Source organism: Apodemus sylvaticus, chromosome 5, assembly GCF_947179515.1.
Source record: "Apodemus sylvaticus chromosome 5, mApoSyl1.1, whole genome shotgun sequence".
Taxonomy (NCBI): Eukaryota; Metazoa; Chordata; class Mammalia; order Rodentia; family Muridae; genus Apodemus; species Apodemus sylvaticus.
Window position 1 is genome coordinate 29,601,303 of NC_067476.1, and position 16,338 is coordinate 29,617,640.

Sequence of the window (16,338 nt, forward strand, 5' to 3'; positions counted from 1 at the left end):
GCCAAGCGAGGAACAAGTGTTTATCAAGCATGGGCTATGGGAGAGGGATTTAGACTACAGCAAGAGTCATGGTTTTAGGATAAGAAGGATGGATGGTGGGGTGAATGCTTAGTACTCTGGGCAACATGCAGTGTGTAGGTAGGTTGTCACATGATGAAAAAAACTGTAGTTCTTACCTTCCAACTAGTTCTTAGTAAATATCCTGGGCCAGGGATTCCTGACTATGTATTGACTAGGCGCCCTCCTCGTGGGATTCAGTAAAGCTCTGCCAACCCTTCTCAAGTTCAGGTTGACCTGGGACTCACTACGTAGCCTAGACTTGACTTGAACTCACAACATTCTGCCTGCCTGAGCCTCCTGAGTGTGGGAGTCAGAACTGTGAGCTACCACAGTAGATTTAAAACACATTTTGTGTTAGGTATGCACAACCAAAGGTTGATCATTTGTCACTGGTATGGCCTCTTATACTGAAGACTGAAAAGTCACAACTTCTCTGACAAACACGGTAAGGCGCTCCAAACCTTTAATTTGAGTATTTGGGATATAGAAACAGGAATATCAGGAATTCATGGTCATCCTCACATCCATATATATATATATATATAATTTTGTACTCAGTGAGTTGCACGTGGTTTATAATGACTTGAGCTGAAATTGAAGCCCCTTAAGTATACTTTATCCATCCAGTTCCCATAACTAGGTGCTTTCCGTGTACCTGGTAAATTTCAGGGACTTTTTGAGATTTGTGAATTGTTCTCATCCTAAATGTTCCTTCTAGGATGGAATGTTTTAATTCAGAGGAAATTGCTACACAGCATTCCATGGCTTCCTCTGACTCTGAACAGTTCTTTCTATACTCTTTTCTATGATGACCCTGAACCTCAGAGGGGATGACCTAGATGTCTATCTAAGGCCTATATTAAGCTACTATATCACAGCAACGTTATGTTGTCCTTAAGAGCTTCACCAGAGATTTTTGAGTTTCTGTAGGATGCCATCATTTACAAACAGAAGTTTCCCTCCATGACCAACTTCTGAGAGCATCAGTGATTCACAGGCATATGTGCAAGTATTTAGAAAGCAGTTTGATAGCCACATCACATCTCTTTAATAAAACCCTGGCAGCTATTTTCCACTTGGGCCTGCGGACATCCTCAGTCTCAGACTTTTGATGTCTCTTACAGTACCAGAAGTGAATTCTCCCCTGCAGAGTGGGGTTTAAGTCTAGTCAGAAAGCAGTTAGTCATACCCCAAATCATCTGTGCTGCTATTGTACCTGTAGTCACATCTTGCCTGGCCTTTGGATAGTGTGGCATGCAGGGTCCAGAAGGTCTGTTGGTGACGATTCTCCCCCAGTAGCCTGTGCAGTACCTCACAACATTATGAAAGCCAGCTAGCAGGGGAGGAAGCCTCCAGTTCCAACTGGATTTCTCTGTTTTGTAATCAATGCATGCACTGTTTGACAGTCATAGCCCACCATTTAGTTCTGTCATGGAGCCCACAGGAGTGGCACTAGCCTTTCCATGTTTTGTGGGGTGGGGAGGTGGAACTCTCTGTAGACTACAACTCCTAGAGAGTTAGCTCAATGCTGTTACTGAGAATTTTCACTGGGAATATGTAACAATATTTTGGTTTCTAGTGATGTCTCCTGCTCATGCAGGATGCCTTCATGTAAGCTCAGCAGCTGCCTTAATTGTTCTTCCACAGGCTTTTATAAATCTGTGAGACACTCAAGAGCTGGCGTTCTATAAAGAAACCTTTTTACAGAGTGTGGACGGAACCCTTGAAAGGATCATCTTCATCCATTTAAAGTAGTACCACTGGCCTTGAGCAGCTAAGAGAATATTAGAAAACCTTAACAAGCACAAAAAGGTCCCATCACACTTACAAATTATTTCTTCAAAATGCAATGTTAGAAGCTGGGCATAGTGATGGATGTTTTTAATCCCAGCACTCAGGAGGTAGAGGCAGGCAGATATCTGTGAGTTTGATGCCAGATTGGTCTACAAAGTGAGTTCTAGGACAGCCAGGGCCGTGTCACAGTGAAACTGTCTTCAAAAACAAACACTGTTGTAGCTGGGTGGTAGTGGCTCACTCCTGTAATCCCAGCACTCTGGGAGGCAGAGGCAGGCAGATTTCTGAGTTCTAGGACAGCCTGGTCTACAGAGTGAGTTCCAGGACAGCCAGGGCTATACAGAGAAACCCTGTCTCGAAAAAACCAAATCCAAAAAACCAAAAAACCAAACCAAACCAAAACAAAACAAAAAACCCAAACAAACAAACCAAACACTGTGCAGTGTTAGGTCTAGTAGTGTGGATGGGAGGCACTGTCCCTTTAGCCCTCTGTATCTGTAGACCGTACCCTCAAGCCATCCAGTCTCACACTCTGCTGTCACAGGCTGCTGGTCATCTCTTTACCTATGCTGTTGTCGGTGCAGCCAACTTAGAGCTTAGTCCAAAGGGTTGCATTCTGTGCCTGCTGCTAGAACCGACCCCTGGGTTCAGATAGGCTGCAGTGTGGCACTGTGACCTGTGCCGTGTCATTTCACCAGCCTGGACTAGGTGAATAGTGTGCACCTTAGCATGTTAATATCACATACTCTGCTCACCCCAGGTCACTCTTTGTCATCTATGTTATTTTATCACTTATGACCTTTGTGAGCTCCTGCTCGGGCTTTAAAGACTTTTAGAAGCCCAGAAGCACAGCATTTGGCTAACACAAATCTTGTTACCATTGCTGACCCGGGCAGATCTCTTCTCCATTTTACTTCCCTTTCCTTATCTCTGGATTTTGCTGTTGTGTTTTGTGAACCCAGTTTACATGGTGGCCGTGTTCAGATCTCAGACTCTCTCACATGATAAGGGTCACATTGGTGCTCAGCAAAGCCACCGGAGCCCCCTGCTCTTCCGGGGTCCCCGTTGAGTTAGTCTCCTTTTTAACTTTGGGTAAACAGGCCCACCAGGCCAGGCCCAGTGAGCCAGACATCAACACTGTCTCTCCCAAGCTGATTCTCTCCGTGACTGACACCTGTTCTTTGATTATCTGTTCTTTGATTATCTTCTGGTCCCTCATATTCATGAAGACCTCACCTGGTGGAAAACCTTGAGACCTAATGGCTCCTATGAGCCAGTCCATCAGACATTGGTTTCCTTCATGTTGACAGTTCTGTCCCAAGAAATACTGCTTAGCTTCTTCATTGCCACAGCACTCGGATTGCTCTGTCTGCACTCCTGCCCCCACTCATGCCCCACAGCCTCACAGGTTAGCCCGTGACAGGTCCTTCTTGTGGCCTGAGTAGAAATCTTTCCCAGCTCAAGAAGCTGAGGGGCGATAGTTCCTGGTTATCATGGTCTTGCATGGGTTTCTTTGTGTAACTATGACTGTCCTGGAACTCACTTTGTAGACCAGGCTGACCTCCAACTCAGAGATACACCTGCCTCCGCCTCCTGGGTGCTGGGATTAAAGACCTGTATCACATCACCTGGCTGCACGGGCCCCCATGCAAGGACCCCATGTACATGTTGAGCCATGGATTTTCTCTTTCTCTATATTAATGGTTAGACCTGAGGGTTTTTTGTTTTGTTTTGAATCACTTTTACCTTTTTCTCTTCTCCCTCATTAGCTGACTTCTTCCACAAACTCCATCTTTGTGGATCCCATAAAGTGCTCTCTAACAGAACATTTTGCATTTTTTGTATCCATCCATGAGAGGTGGCAAGCCAGTATCTCTATCTCCTTCAAAATAGGGCAAATATAAAGGCAAGCCATTACTACATGTTCTTTTCCCATTCTAAGTCCCCTGTAAGCCAGCAGAGTTCTCCCTGGGAAGACAGCTGAATGCCTGTCGACTCATACCAGGGTCCTGGCAACTGACCACCTCATCTCCTCCATGTTACCTCAGAGACTATAACACGTTCTTTAATCCATCAGCTCTTTGGAGTCATCCCATAGTCATAAGATAGACCCCATTCATCAAGGATCCATGCTGCCCATACCAAGCAGAGGAAGATGGCTACTCTGGGATTCTCCACCAAGGTGGGAAATCCACTGTAGGACATCTTGGCCTTGGTTTTATGTCCTGTCACAAATCTCATGAGAACTACAGCCACCACTTACAGCAAGAGGGTACAGACACCATCCCATACCACATAGGGAAGGGTGGCCATATTAGAATTTCTCTCACAGATAGTCCACCTTCACACAGATCAGCCTTACTTACTTGTCTTAGCACCATTTTGGGGACCATGTGACCCTCTTCCCCATCCCTTCTTTGTTTCCTATCCATCCCTGATTAGGTACTATTTATGTTGTGTGACAGTATTCCTGGAGATACAACACTGATGTATTTTCATCCCAGATAAGGAACTGATGACACACAAAAGAAATGATTACACAAAAGTCCAATTTGGCAAACCAATGAGATTCATTAGAGTTACTAACAAGGGCAAAGATGACTCAAAGACAGCTGCCTCACTGAATGCCCACTCCAGCTGGGACCCTGGTCCTCTCTGCTTGTCTTGTAGGTAGCTCCGAGGCAGCTTCCTCACTGAAAGTAAATCTCCTTTGTAGTCCTTACTACTTATCTAACATTGCTGGGGTAGGAGGAATGCTTATATATCTGGTTAGTTTCAGGGACTTCCTGAGACTTGTGGGTTGCTTACTTCCATAGTCTTAAGAATAGAGCCTTTAAATTTGGGAGAAATTGCTCTACAACAGGTGGGCAGGAGTCTGGAGCTTAGCAGAGGCCAGAGTCAGAGGCATAGAGAGTGAAGACCCACAGATTGTGTTTACAATCTTATGTCTTGGAGTCCTCAGGTAGAGAGGGGAGTGGAAGGTGAGAACAGGTAGACTGGCCTGAAAACTGACAATAGTGAAGTGACACAAGGGTAAGATCTGAGTGAGAGGATGTAAAGTCACAGAGGGACAGAGACTGGGTAGTGGGTGAAAGCCAGATGGTAGGCTTGGGCAGCTTTAGGCAATTTGTGTGGAAATGGATGTTGAGTGGTGCTGGTGCTGATGCTGATGCTATTGCTGTTGGTGGTGGTGCTGATGCTGATGCTGATGATAGTGATGGTGAAGAATGAGCCAAAAGCTGTGAACTACATTGCTGGAGGCCAGAGATGCGGGGGATGTGGGCTGAGGTAAGTGCCTTTCTCTTAAAAAGCAGATATTATTGCCAATTGTCAACTGATGGTATCCATCCAATTAAGGTGGAAGGAGTGGAGGTGCAGTGGGGTAGGCAGAGGTCAAACTGCTCAGCACTGGGCCGCCTTTTTTTTTTTTTTTTTTTTTTTTTTTGCAAGTACGCATAGATTATCAACAGGGGCTGAGGAGCTAAGGGCTGCAGGCCTGAGAATAGAGAAGGAGAAGGTGTGAAACGGACCTCTCAGGCTGTGTGGAGTGCTTGTTTGAGGCTCCACACTGAGCGTAGAAACCCAGTTAAATATTTATCCAGCTCTCTGGTGCTGAGGGCTCTGGAGAGAGCTCCTTTTCTTGACAATGCTTTGGCAACCCAAATGAGGACTTATTTGAATGTATCCACCAGATGGCGCTGTAAAGGCATTGCTGAATCCTCATTTATGTCAACCTCCCATTTGTGTGCTCTGCCCTTTGTCCCCACCCCGTGTGTGTGTGTGTGTGTGTGTGTGTGTGTGTGTGTGTGTATAGGGGATATTTATCTATCTACATATATAGAGAGGGGGAATACCTATTTATCTCCTTTATTTCCCTTATATTTAACAGTTAAATTTTCTCAAACATGAAAGGTAAAGGAATATTTCCAAGAAATACAATTCTCAGAGGTACCCAATATTGCTTGAACTTATTTTATTATAATACTTAAATATTTATAAATTCAAAATAATATACATTTCCCATTCTTACATATTTAACACAGCCATAAAGTCAAAACAAATTTTAAAATTATATTAAAGCAAAGCCACAAGTCAGAAATCCAAACCACTTAACCGTATCATAATTTAATAAAAGATGAATTGAATTTTCGTTGAAAATAAGCAGAAGTTTGTAGTGTGACTGTGTGCTGCTGCTGCTGCTGCAGTCTTGTGTGCCCTCGCATGCATGTGCCTTGAGCAGACCAAGGTGTCACACTGCTTTTGTTAGAATCACACCATGCCTCTTCTTGTGTCTGGAATGCATCTCTTTCCTACCGAGTGGCTAGTTTGCAGACAGTTAAGGTCAGAGAAAAATCAAGTGTGAAGCTGTAGGTATATGGAGATGTGACCATTGGTAAAATGTCTGGTGCCATTTTGGAACCATATTGGTATTCTACAGGGACTCTTTTAGTGCTTGGGACATATATTTAATAAAGCAAATAAGTGGTTTTTGTTTTTTTGGTTTCTTTTTTACTGTTCTGCTTTCTTGTTTTGAGACACAGAGCGCTTAAACAGCCCCTTCCATTGCCTGACAGGATCCCCTGGTTGGCCTGGCCCCTGGGGATGCCTGGGTATCATCTATAACCCTCTGTCTCTGCTCCACATCACACGCCCTGGACTATCATTGAAGGATATCTGCCCTGTATAGGTCCTACGTCCTCAGGATCTCTAATGTGAATAAAATAAATAATTGTGAATTATTAATAGCACCTTTAAATTCCTGGGTAACAGGATGGAAATAGACGGATAATGAAGCTGTGCCCGTGTTCACTGCTGTTTGCTGCCTCAGCAGTCAGCTGTAACTCAGCCTGAAATCCTGACTGCTGGGTGGCCTGGCCAGTGCCCCTCTGCTCCAGTACAGACCTTGGCCCTGACCCGATGGAGTCATAGACCTGGAATGCACACACTGTGTTCTAGTCTCCTCACAGTAAACTGGGCTCGTGCAAGGAAGACTCCAGATATGTGGCAGAGAGAGGAGAGTCAGTATTTCTAACGCAGGCTTCTCCTGCATGTCTCCATGGCTCCCAGTGCCCCCCCACCCTTCATCATCCTCACATACTTGAAGCTGGAGCCATAAACCCCTGGCCCAGTTAGGGTATGAGCATGTCTCCCTTTGAACAGAAGTTTCAACCTCCTCAGAACCCTCGTCTTCTCCACCCCTTCCCTTCCTCCATCCAGGCAGAATGGAGTCTCCTCTCTAAGCACTTGACTACTCCAGCACCAAAACCTCCGCTTGGGTCTTTGGCTGTGCGCTGAGCTTCCCAAGAGGCCGCCCCCTCTCTCTGCCCCTATCTCTCTCGGACTCTCTCCTGTCTTGTCATCTGTGACTTGTCTTAATCACCTGAATCTCATTTGTCCTGCACCATTGTTAGGGTGACCCTTCACTGTCTCCCCTTCAGGGTTGTGGCACCCAGTCACAAGTAAATCTTGTGTGCCCCCAAGATGTTCACACAGCTAGAGGTTCTCAGCAGAAATGGGGTCCCACTGCACGGGAGGGTAGACCAGATGCGGCTTGTCAGCTTAGTCCCTAAGACTGTGACACTGAACTGATGGCATGCAGGGATCCTCCAGACAGGTGGACCCCACCTCTAAACCCCCAGACCATTGGTAACTGGATGATCACAAAATTTGTTCACTCAAGGAGCCCACTATAGGCAGAAGCAATGACTAGATCACTGTGGTCTGAGCCTGGTTCTTACCCTCTGGCCAAGTCACTTTGTCTTTGTGCCTCTCCTTACAGGTCCGTGGAGGATCAAGTGTGTCAGTATGAACCTAAAGTATAGGGTCTCTGTGCCTAGACCAGGCATTTGCAAGCCTCATAACCAGAGAAAACGTGGAGATTTTTAAGGTGAAAATGCAGGTTCCACCGGTAGCCATGGGCACCTAGGCTGGACCACCTGCCTGGAATACCAGGCAAAGAGACAATAACCGTAAAAGTCGGAAATAGATTTATTCAGTGTTGCCACATTAGGAAGGTCCTACTGACTCCAAGTCTGTCTCCGGGCGCTTGCACAAGTTGTACATTTACACAAGGGAGAACATACAGGAGGCAAGAGGTGTAAGCAGAGTTGGGCAGTCCTGGTCAAGGTGTGGTCTGGTTATCCTTGGGCAGACCTGGTCAAGGTGTGGTCTGGTTATCCTTGGGCAGACCTGGTCAAGGTGTGGACTGGTTATCCTCTGTCTCAGTTCTGGCTCAGGGGGGAGGTCTGCAGAAGCCCTTATTGCTGGCGGGGCCAATGTTTCTCAGGAGATGGTCACTTCTAATTCAGATTATAGCCATTAAGACCCTCATGGATAATTGTTTTCATGTAGGAAAAGGGGGTCCAGGGGTACAGTGTTGCAGGGTAGGAAGTTAGGGGTAAGAATAATCATGAGGGTTTTCCTCTTCCTGAAACTCCGTTAGGACAAGGACATTGCTGTGCCTCTAGTCTTGAAAGGGGATGAACTAGGTTAGACCGAGCTCTATGAGTAGCTGACGTGCCAAACTGAAGAGGTATGCAGAGGACGCCATGTTTTCATCCGGCTTTCCAGGGACCCTGTGGGCCCACAGGAGAGTCAGTGGTTGCTGGCAGAAGCAGCCTCTGTTCATGCTGTTTCTGTGCATGTTCGCACCACTTAGCCAGGGCTTCTTATTCTGTGTTCCAAAGAGAAGGGCCAAACTAAGGTGGGCCTGAGACCAGAAACTTGGAGCCTCTGTGTGCCCGTTCTTAGGGTCTTGACTTTAGGTAGGTACCCTGTGTATCCTTCAAGAGGATCAGTGGCATCAGAGAGTATCTATTTGTCATATGTATCATATAAAATTTAAAAACTAAAACATTAAATGAATGATTTATTTAAATAAATTATCATAAATGACTTTTTATTTTTAAATTTGTGGATGTTTATGTGTAGAAATGTACACATGAGTACAGATCCCTCCAGAGGCCAGAAGAAGATTTAAATCTCTTGGAGCTGGAATTACAGAAGGGTGTGAACTGACTTATGTGAGTGCTGGAACTGAACTCTGGTCTTCTGCAAGAACAATATGTGGTCTTAGCCACTGAACCATCTCTCTAGCCCCTTTATAAACAATTTATTTTTATTACGTTATGCATCTATGTGTCTTTATGTGGTTATGTGCATATGAGTGCAAGCATAAATAGCATTTTTAAGAAATGACTCATTGTTTTTAAAAACCCTTAGCTAATTGGCATTACTTTACATTTTCGTAACTCTCCTTGTCTGCTTTAATGGATAGCGGCTGCTTCTCCGAGCTGCTTCTGCATCTGTCTCTCTGCCTGGCCTTGGCTGGGAGTATATGAAGAGAGCAGCCATCCTTGTCCCTTCAGAGAAGAGTCTTGGCCATTGCACAGGGATGGAAGGGTCCTTATGTAGGGTCTGATAAAACAATATGGAAGGAATTAAAGGAAACCCAGACAAGAGCATAGCAAGACTTGACCTTAGAGTACTAATGTTATAGTAGTTATGAGGCTAGGGTCTAAAGAAAAGTGGTGAGTCCGCAGGGGCCAGGACAGAGGGACCTGAGGTGGGCAGTGCTGGTGGCCTGGAGACCAACACCCGGAACTCAGAAGGAGACTCGGTGGCACCAGGAAGACCTTGCTTCAGTAGTCTGGCTTATGCGTTTCTCCCAGGCAAAAATGCGGAACGGTTCCTTCGTGGCTGATTGCATCACCGAGATAAGCAAAGGCAACTGGTAATTCTTATAAATGGGGATTGAACTGTAGAAAGGCAAAGGGAAAGATAAAACTATGTACTGTTTGGATTAAGCTTAAATCTACCACAAGCGATTTCAAAAGCCAAAGTTGAGGGTTGGAGTCTAAATACTTCTTACCAACCCCTTATATATATATATATAATTAGCTTCTTTCTTCAGCCTTCTCCGCCCCTTCTAAAACAAGGTGATTTTATTTCCTTCTAAGTCCGGCCACACATTCCCACTCTGCATCGCTGGCCTCAGGTTGGCAGAGCCTCGGGTCAGTGCTGCCTGGTGTCTTGGTGTAGTCCCTTGCTGCCGAGTGGGGGAGCATCTTTTCTATAGACTGGGAGAGGAGGTTAACTGGAGCAGATCTGCTTTTTCATTCAGCAGCCTGTCACAGTCTACCTTTCTCACTGCCCCTGGAGTGAATAAAGTAAGCTCTCCATTGTGGCCCCCATTTCTTTGAAGCTGTCAGCCTAAATGTGCTGGGACTTGTATGCGGGGGCAGTGTGGGACTTGAATACCACCTTTCTAGTGGAAATCTCCTCACTTCATGGTCTGCTGGAGTTATTGAGGCTGGGCCACAGCATTTGTGTGCTGAAAGACTCCTGTGTCAACACGGGTAACCTGTAGTTGCTGCAGGCCATAATCTCAAGTAAAGTATGCCACCAGCACCTCCCTGCCCTCAGGCACACAGGAAGGCCAGTCCCTTCTGCCCAGTGGGACAGCTTGTGGGTGAAGTAGGACCTCAGTGCTGCTGCTCAGAAGCCTTCCTTTGGTTTTCAGCTCAAAGTGGATTGTAAAGGACTACGTAATTCTGCACTCAACAGGAAGCATGGTCTTTCAAGAAAGGCCAAATGTGAAACTCGTCCTTCCTATAAACTGTTTTATCTCTCTGTAACTTCTAGAAATTACAAGATTATCATCAAAGGTTGTTTCCATCCCCTTTAATCAGGGAAGGTAATCATTCCCCCTTTAAGCAGGGGAATGATAGACTGAGATTTCTTCATATTTACTGTGTGGGTCCAGGAGGAATGGTTATCAGAAAGCACAAATTGTCCCCTCACCTTTCCGTTTTTTGTATTCACGTATAATTTATGTCATGTTTATTTACACAAAACATGTGTTGCTTACACTATTATGAACGAGGAGGTTGTAGAAAAACAACATGGAGGAAAGTATCATGTCAGGGCTGTGAGACTTCCACAGATGAACAGAAGGCTGGAGGTAAACAGAAGTACAGTGTGTCAGGCTATGGAGTCAGGGTAGCAGATGAGTTTTTCTTTGGTTCCATCACATTTCTGGTTGTGCCACATCCTTTGACTTCCGAGGACAAGGCTGTACCTACTCATTGGGTTCCTTCCCCACCCCTTCGGCCGGAGGGTTCCAGGACTTCTGCTAGGAATCCACAGGGCAGATTACACAGGGTTAGGGCTCCTCGATGCTGTCAGGGCTTGACTCATTTGATATGCCGAGTGTCAAACTTACAAGAGTTAATGGAAGGTGACTCAGGGCTGGTTTCTAGTCAGGAGAGGTCCAAGAATCCCACCCTGAGGACCTGCCTAAGGTCAGATGGGCAGACCTCTACTGAGAGACAGAGTCAACTGGAAGGGGGTGTTGTACTGAAACCCTTATGACTCCATTGGTGTGAAACACACTTTCAAATTGCTCTCTCTTTGTAGAATGCCTCGGTCAGGACCATGTCTCACCTGCTCGGTGATGTGTGTACTGGTTAATGAGCGATGTCTGATTGTCCCTTGGGACAGGAAGTGCTTTGCGTTACTTTGATTACACATAGATTCAGAATGTACTGACTTTTGGGAGAATACAGTGACTGTGTCAGGACAAACTACTTAGATCCAGGATGTAGGAAGCTCTGTTATCCATTATGTTGGCCAGGTCTCAGCTGAGAAGAGAGCAGTAGACACCAGGCTGAGCACACTCACCGAGGGGTGGGGTATGTGCAAATCCCCTGGTAGCAACACCGTGGTGAAAAATTGCTACATACATACAATTGGAGTCATTTGTTAATAGTGGACTACATAAACGTATCATCGAGATTAGTTTTTCCTTTCAACTTTACTTTTTAATGCAGATACTGAAAGAAATAAAATAAGAGGCTCGTGTCGTACTTGTATTGGACAGCTCTGCTCAAAATGTCTAGACTGAAACAGAAGTCTGAGGAGTGAATCTGCTGATGTCTAACGCCTGTGTTCTCTCTTTCATTCTTTTTCAACAGATACGACTCCACGTAGCATGAAAAGGACTATATTAGTCACCAGTTCCTTTATTTCTCCTCCTAGGCAGTTTCCGTTTCTTTTTACACGTGCTTGCCCAGCCGTCTGTAGTACACCAGATTCAGGTGTTTGCGCTGTGTAGAATTTGTGTGCACAGATACGTGCTTGGATCCTTCTAAGAAGCTGGAAGGAGGTGGTTATGCAGTACCCACTTCCTGCTCAGACCTCGCCGCTTCCCAGCCTCCCGGGTTGTGTGGTCTCTGGAGGCCCCTGTGGCACTGGCTCACTGAAATGCAACACCCTTCTGGGCCATCCTAGAGGGACAACCAAGTACTGTGGAACCCATGATCATGCTCTGCCTCGACTGTCTGGTTTCCTGTAAGATAAACACATTACTTTATATTTTTAGGGAAAAAAAGTGCTGCTATAGGGTTCAAAATTTTCATTCTGAACACTTTTCCAAAACCAACCCCAGAGAGCATTTTAAATATCCTGGTCATATCTTTGGATCTGTAAAATAGACCTTTTAGTATGGAGTATGGCACCTGTTAAAATGCAAAGCAGATTTCTTCAAGGCAGAAAAACAGTTTGACAATAGCAGTGTAGAATTTGCTCATTCAGACACATCTGTGAAAATGTGAAGAGCCACAGAATTCACCTCCAAGCCGTTCGCTGGTCACTAGTCCCAGCCAGCCCGGTTGTTTGAACACCATTCCTATACATGTGGAAAATGCTGCAGAACTGGGTGAGTGGAGACGAGGCTGCCTCCCCTCCTCACAGCTTCCTCTGGATCCCCTGGGACCTGCCTTGGGCTAGCCTCTTTCTCTCGCAAAACATCGTGTGCTTGAGGAGATATTCCTAAAGAGATCCAGCGTCAATACAGTAGTTGGACAAGAATTCCCTCAGGGGAAAGTCATTGATGAGATTTATGCCTGTCTGTTGTTATTGTAACCTATCATTGGCAAACTGCTGATTTGAATTTTTTCCTTTGGCACCAGATAAGTTTTTTCTTCTTTGAGGCACAGTTACGGGGCAGAAAAATCAGTATAACTGGATTGGTTTTTTTTTTCTTTTTCTTTTTTGTGGATTTTTTTTGTACATTTAATTATTACTTTAGTCAGATCCATGAACTGAAAGGTAACTACTAAAAGGATCAGTTGCCAAGTAGTAGGAGTTTCAAGAGAAACTCTTTGGCTTACATAAGTCGGTACTATGTGCTGCTATTTGTTTTCATTCGTTCGTGGTTTAGATAGTAACATCCCCACCATCTCAGAGAAATTACCCATGGTGCCATCTTATGTGCCCAAGAAGTGTGAGCTCACACTGTCTTCTGAAGCTGGCACCTCTGCAGTGAGAGGAGACTTTAGGCTTTCTTACGGCTGTGAGGGTGGGGTACAAAATGTAGTTATCATGTGTGCTTATGCACATGTGTGTGAAATGGTGGGGGTTGCGTATATTACCTTCCAGATTCTTTTGTATAGACTTTTCCTAACACTGATTTGACTTAATTTATTTGTTAGATGATGCCCTTTATAACAGTGTTTTGTTTTTAACTAGGCACGGAAAGAAGACAACTTCTATTGAAGTATTTATTTTACAAAGATGATTTTGTGTTTGTTTACCTGTGTTCACTTTGTTTAATGTTGTTGCCACTGTCTGCTCGACATAACTGCTTGGCTGCTGTTTGGGGTCTGATGGAAGGGTCCTTCCCGGGCGAGTTTGCAACCTCATCAGTACGAACTGATGCCAGATTAGAAGCTTACTGTCTGTGTTGGCCTCCAACTTGGAAGCTGAAATGTTGGCCTTTCAGAGGACCACCAATGAAATGGTTCTTGTCTATAAGAACTGCTGTTATCTTCTAGACAACAACTGTGCTACTTTGTGTTTGGAAATTGGGTACCGGTCAGTAATATCCTATTCTTGGCTTTCATTAGCAGCCATTATAAAATGGATGATTTTAGATTCTTTCTAAAGCAATGCCCCCTAGGTTCCCATTTTCTGCTTCTGAAGAACTGTGGGCGCACTTTCAAGTTTTCAAAGGCAGCATTCGCTTGTAGTTCACATTACTTGATCTCTACAAGGGCCTTACAAAATTCACTGTACTTTTATTCACAGAGAAAGTTGGCTTTGATGTCTTTTAGAGATAATTCTGCTAGTTGCTGATCAGCCAGTCAGTTCATCTAGCGCCAGTCTTTATAAGACCTCTAGTCTAATTTTCTCACACTGTGACTAAAAGCTAGGCACATCATTGGAACAGATTATGCGGTCTATTCAAGCAATCCCTAATCTCACATTGTCTATTAATTCCTTTATCAGAACAGTGTGCTCTCGGGCCACCTTTTTAAAAGGCCGTGTTTATAAAGTTTTCATTGTTGACAGGCTATTGCATCCTATATGCTAACTGTAAAAATCCCACCTCTGAACAACCAAGTAGATCGTTCCATTCCGGTCACATGCTCCACATTGCTGGAATGTATGCCAATGTATACTCTCTGAATAATTTACTATCTCATGCCTACTTCTTGAAAGTTTACTCTGAGGTACTATATGAGAACAGCCAGATGATTTAGACAAATACCCTCTGCCTGCCAGCTGTTGGGGTGATGATTATGAATGTTATTGAAGATAGCAGTTATGGTTGGGGCTTAACACCAGCTGCATTTGCTTTATCCTTATAGAATCCTGTATGTAGGTCTCATCCCCTCAAATGGGGAGCAGTCTGCTTTAGTGGATGGCAGGTAGAACGGTAAGAGGTGTTAAGCCCTTTAAAAAATATAGAATCGCATGGTAAAGAATTCGTAGAAATGTTGGAATAAATGAAGGGCTAAAAACGTTTGTCTAGAATGTAGATGCAGTGACACCTTGAAGCCTTCAAGTCCATAGAGAGACAGGATGTTTCCATCTCAGTTCGCGCCCAGGGCTTCACGGGAGCTTGAGGGAATGGGGTTCTTCTTCCTGGAAGAGTAGCTAAGGGGGCATACAGCTTCCATTGCCCCCTTCCTTGGTGGGCCAGGCGCCATCGCCATGGGGACTCCAGGTAGAAGACACGGGGAAAGCTTGTCCTGAGCGGGAGCTTGACGTTGGGCCGCTTCACTTCCTTGTCCCATTCTGACTATCTTGAGCAAGCTGAAGAACCACCTCGGTTTAAAACTGCTTCCTAACGTAATTTTGAGTTTTTAAACAACTATCGAGTAAGGACCAGATAACTGCCAAAGGAAACACTGGTCTGGGAAGTCTGCTTATTTACTGAGAACCGTGTATCAATTTTAAACACTTGCCATGTGTGTGGATAAAAGGGGAATAGGGCTTTCTGTAGAATTCTTTCTGTCTAGTCTGTAAAGTGTCACGTGTACTGCAGATGTGTCTTCTCTGGGCTTTATGTTCTGTACAGTAGATTTCATTAAGAGAAATTGTGGATAAACTTGTTTCTGTGGTTTGATGGGGGAGAAAGGCAATGTGTATTTAAATAGCTATTCTGTGAAATGGAAATGTCCCCAAAGATCTGGAAGTAACCCTCCCTGGCCCTTGGAAAACTCTGGTTATCTCCTAGGTTCTAAAATGAAGATGTACGGATACTCTGGCAGACTGCATGTTGTATAATTTGAAAATACTCAAAACTGGACAATAAAACTGAGTTAAACTTTGACTGGTCTGGCTTCCTTATTCCAGCCTCAGCAGGGTGTCTGACATGAAGTCAGGAAGTGTGTGTTGGAATGAGCCACTCCAATATGCACTACCTTAGTCAAAGCTTTGTTCTCTTTTGTTATTGGCTTTCTGTGGTTGGGTTTTTCCCCCCTCTTGGTATCTGCCTGCCAGTGGTGGTACATACCTTTAATCCTAGTCCAGCACTTAGGAGTCAGAGGCAGATTGATCTCTTAGTGTGAGGCCAACCTGAACTATAGAGTGAGTTTCAGGAAAGCCAAGGCTACAAAGAGAAACCCCATCTTTAAAAAACCAAACCAAACCAAACAAAAAATTGCTTTCACAATAAAACTAAAATAATAATAATTCTACTTTTATCTCTAAAATAATAGACATGGATTTGTAGGTGTCTTTTCTCATCAGAGTGACAGAAATAAATGGAGGAAGATTTCTATTTTGGCTTATGGTTTCAAAGTATCTCCACTATACTAGGAGAAAGCATGGCTACGAGGCTTTGCCCTGGCAGTGGGAGTACTCACCAACATCACGGTTACCAGGAAATAGGAGAAAGAGGCTGGAACCCCAGCCCGGTATAATCCTTACACATCCTGCTTCAGTTAGCTAGGCTCCACAGCCTTCAAAGCCACACGGAAGCTGGAGACTGACTGTTCAAAACACATAAGCCTGTAGGGAACGTTTAAGATTCCAGGGGTGCTGTGTGGTGGCACCTGCTTTAATCCCAGGACCCAGAAGGCAGAGGCAGGTGGGTCTCTGTGAGTTAGAGGCCAGCCTAGTCTACAGAGTGAGTTCCAGAGCTACACCAGAGAAATCTCATCTTGGAAAGCAAGACAAAAAAGATTCAAATGGTAG

The 16,338-nt window shown here is 44.8% G+C and overlaps 1 protein-coding gene across 1 annotated transcript in view; it reads left to right on the forward strand.

Annotated features, from left to right (window-relative positions):
* Nucleotides 1-15,470, forward strand: part of Kif5c (kinesin family member 5C) — a 157,721-nt gene extending 142,251 nt beyond the window's left edge. Inside the window, exon 27 of the mRNA XM_052182458.1 lies at nt 11,829-15,470. The gene's annotated coding sequence lies outside the window, so the exon portion shown is untranslated. The remainder of the gene's footprint in view (nt 1-11,828) is intronic.
* Nucleotides 15,471-16,338: the final 868 nt, after the last annotated feature.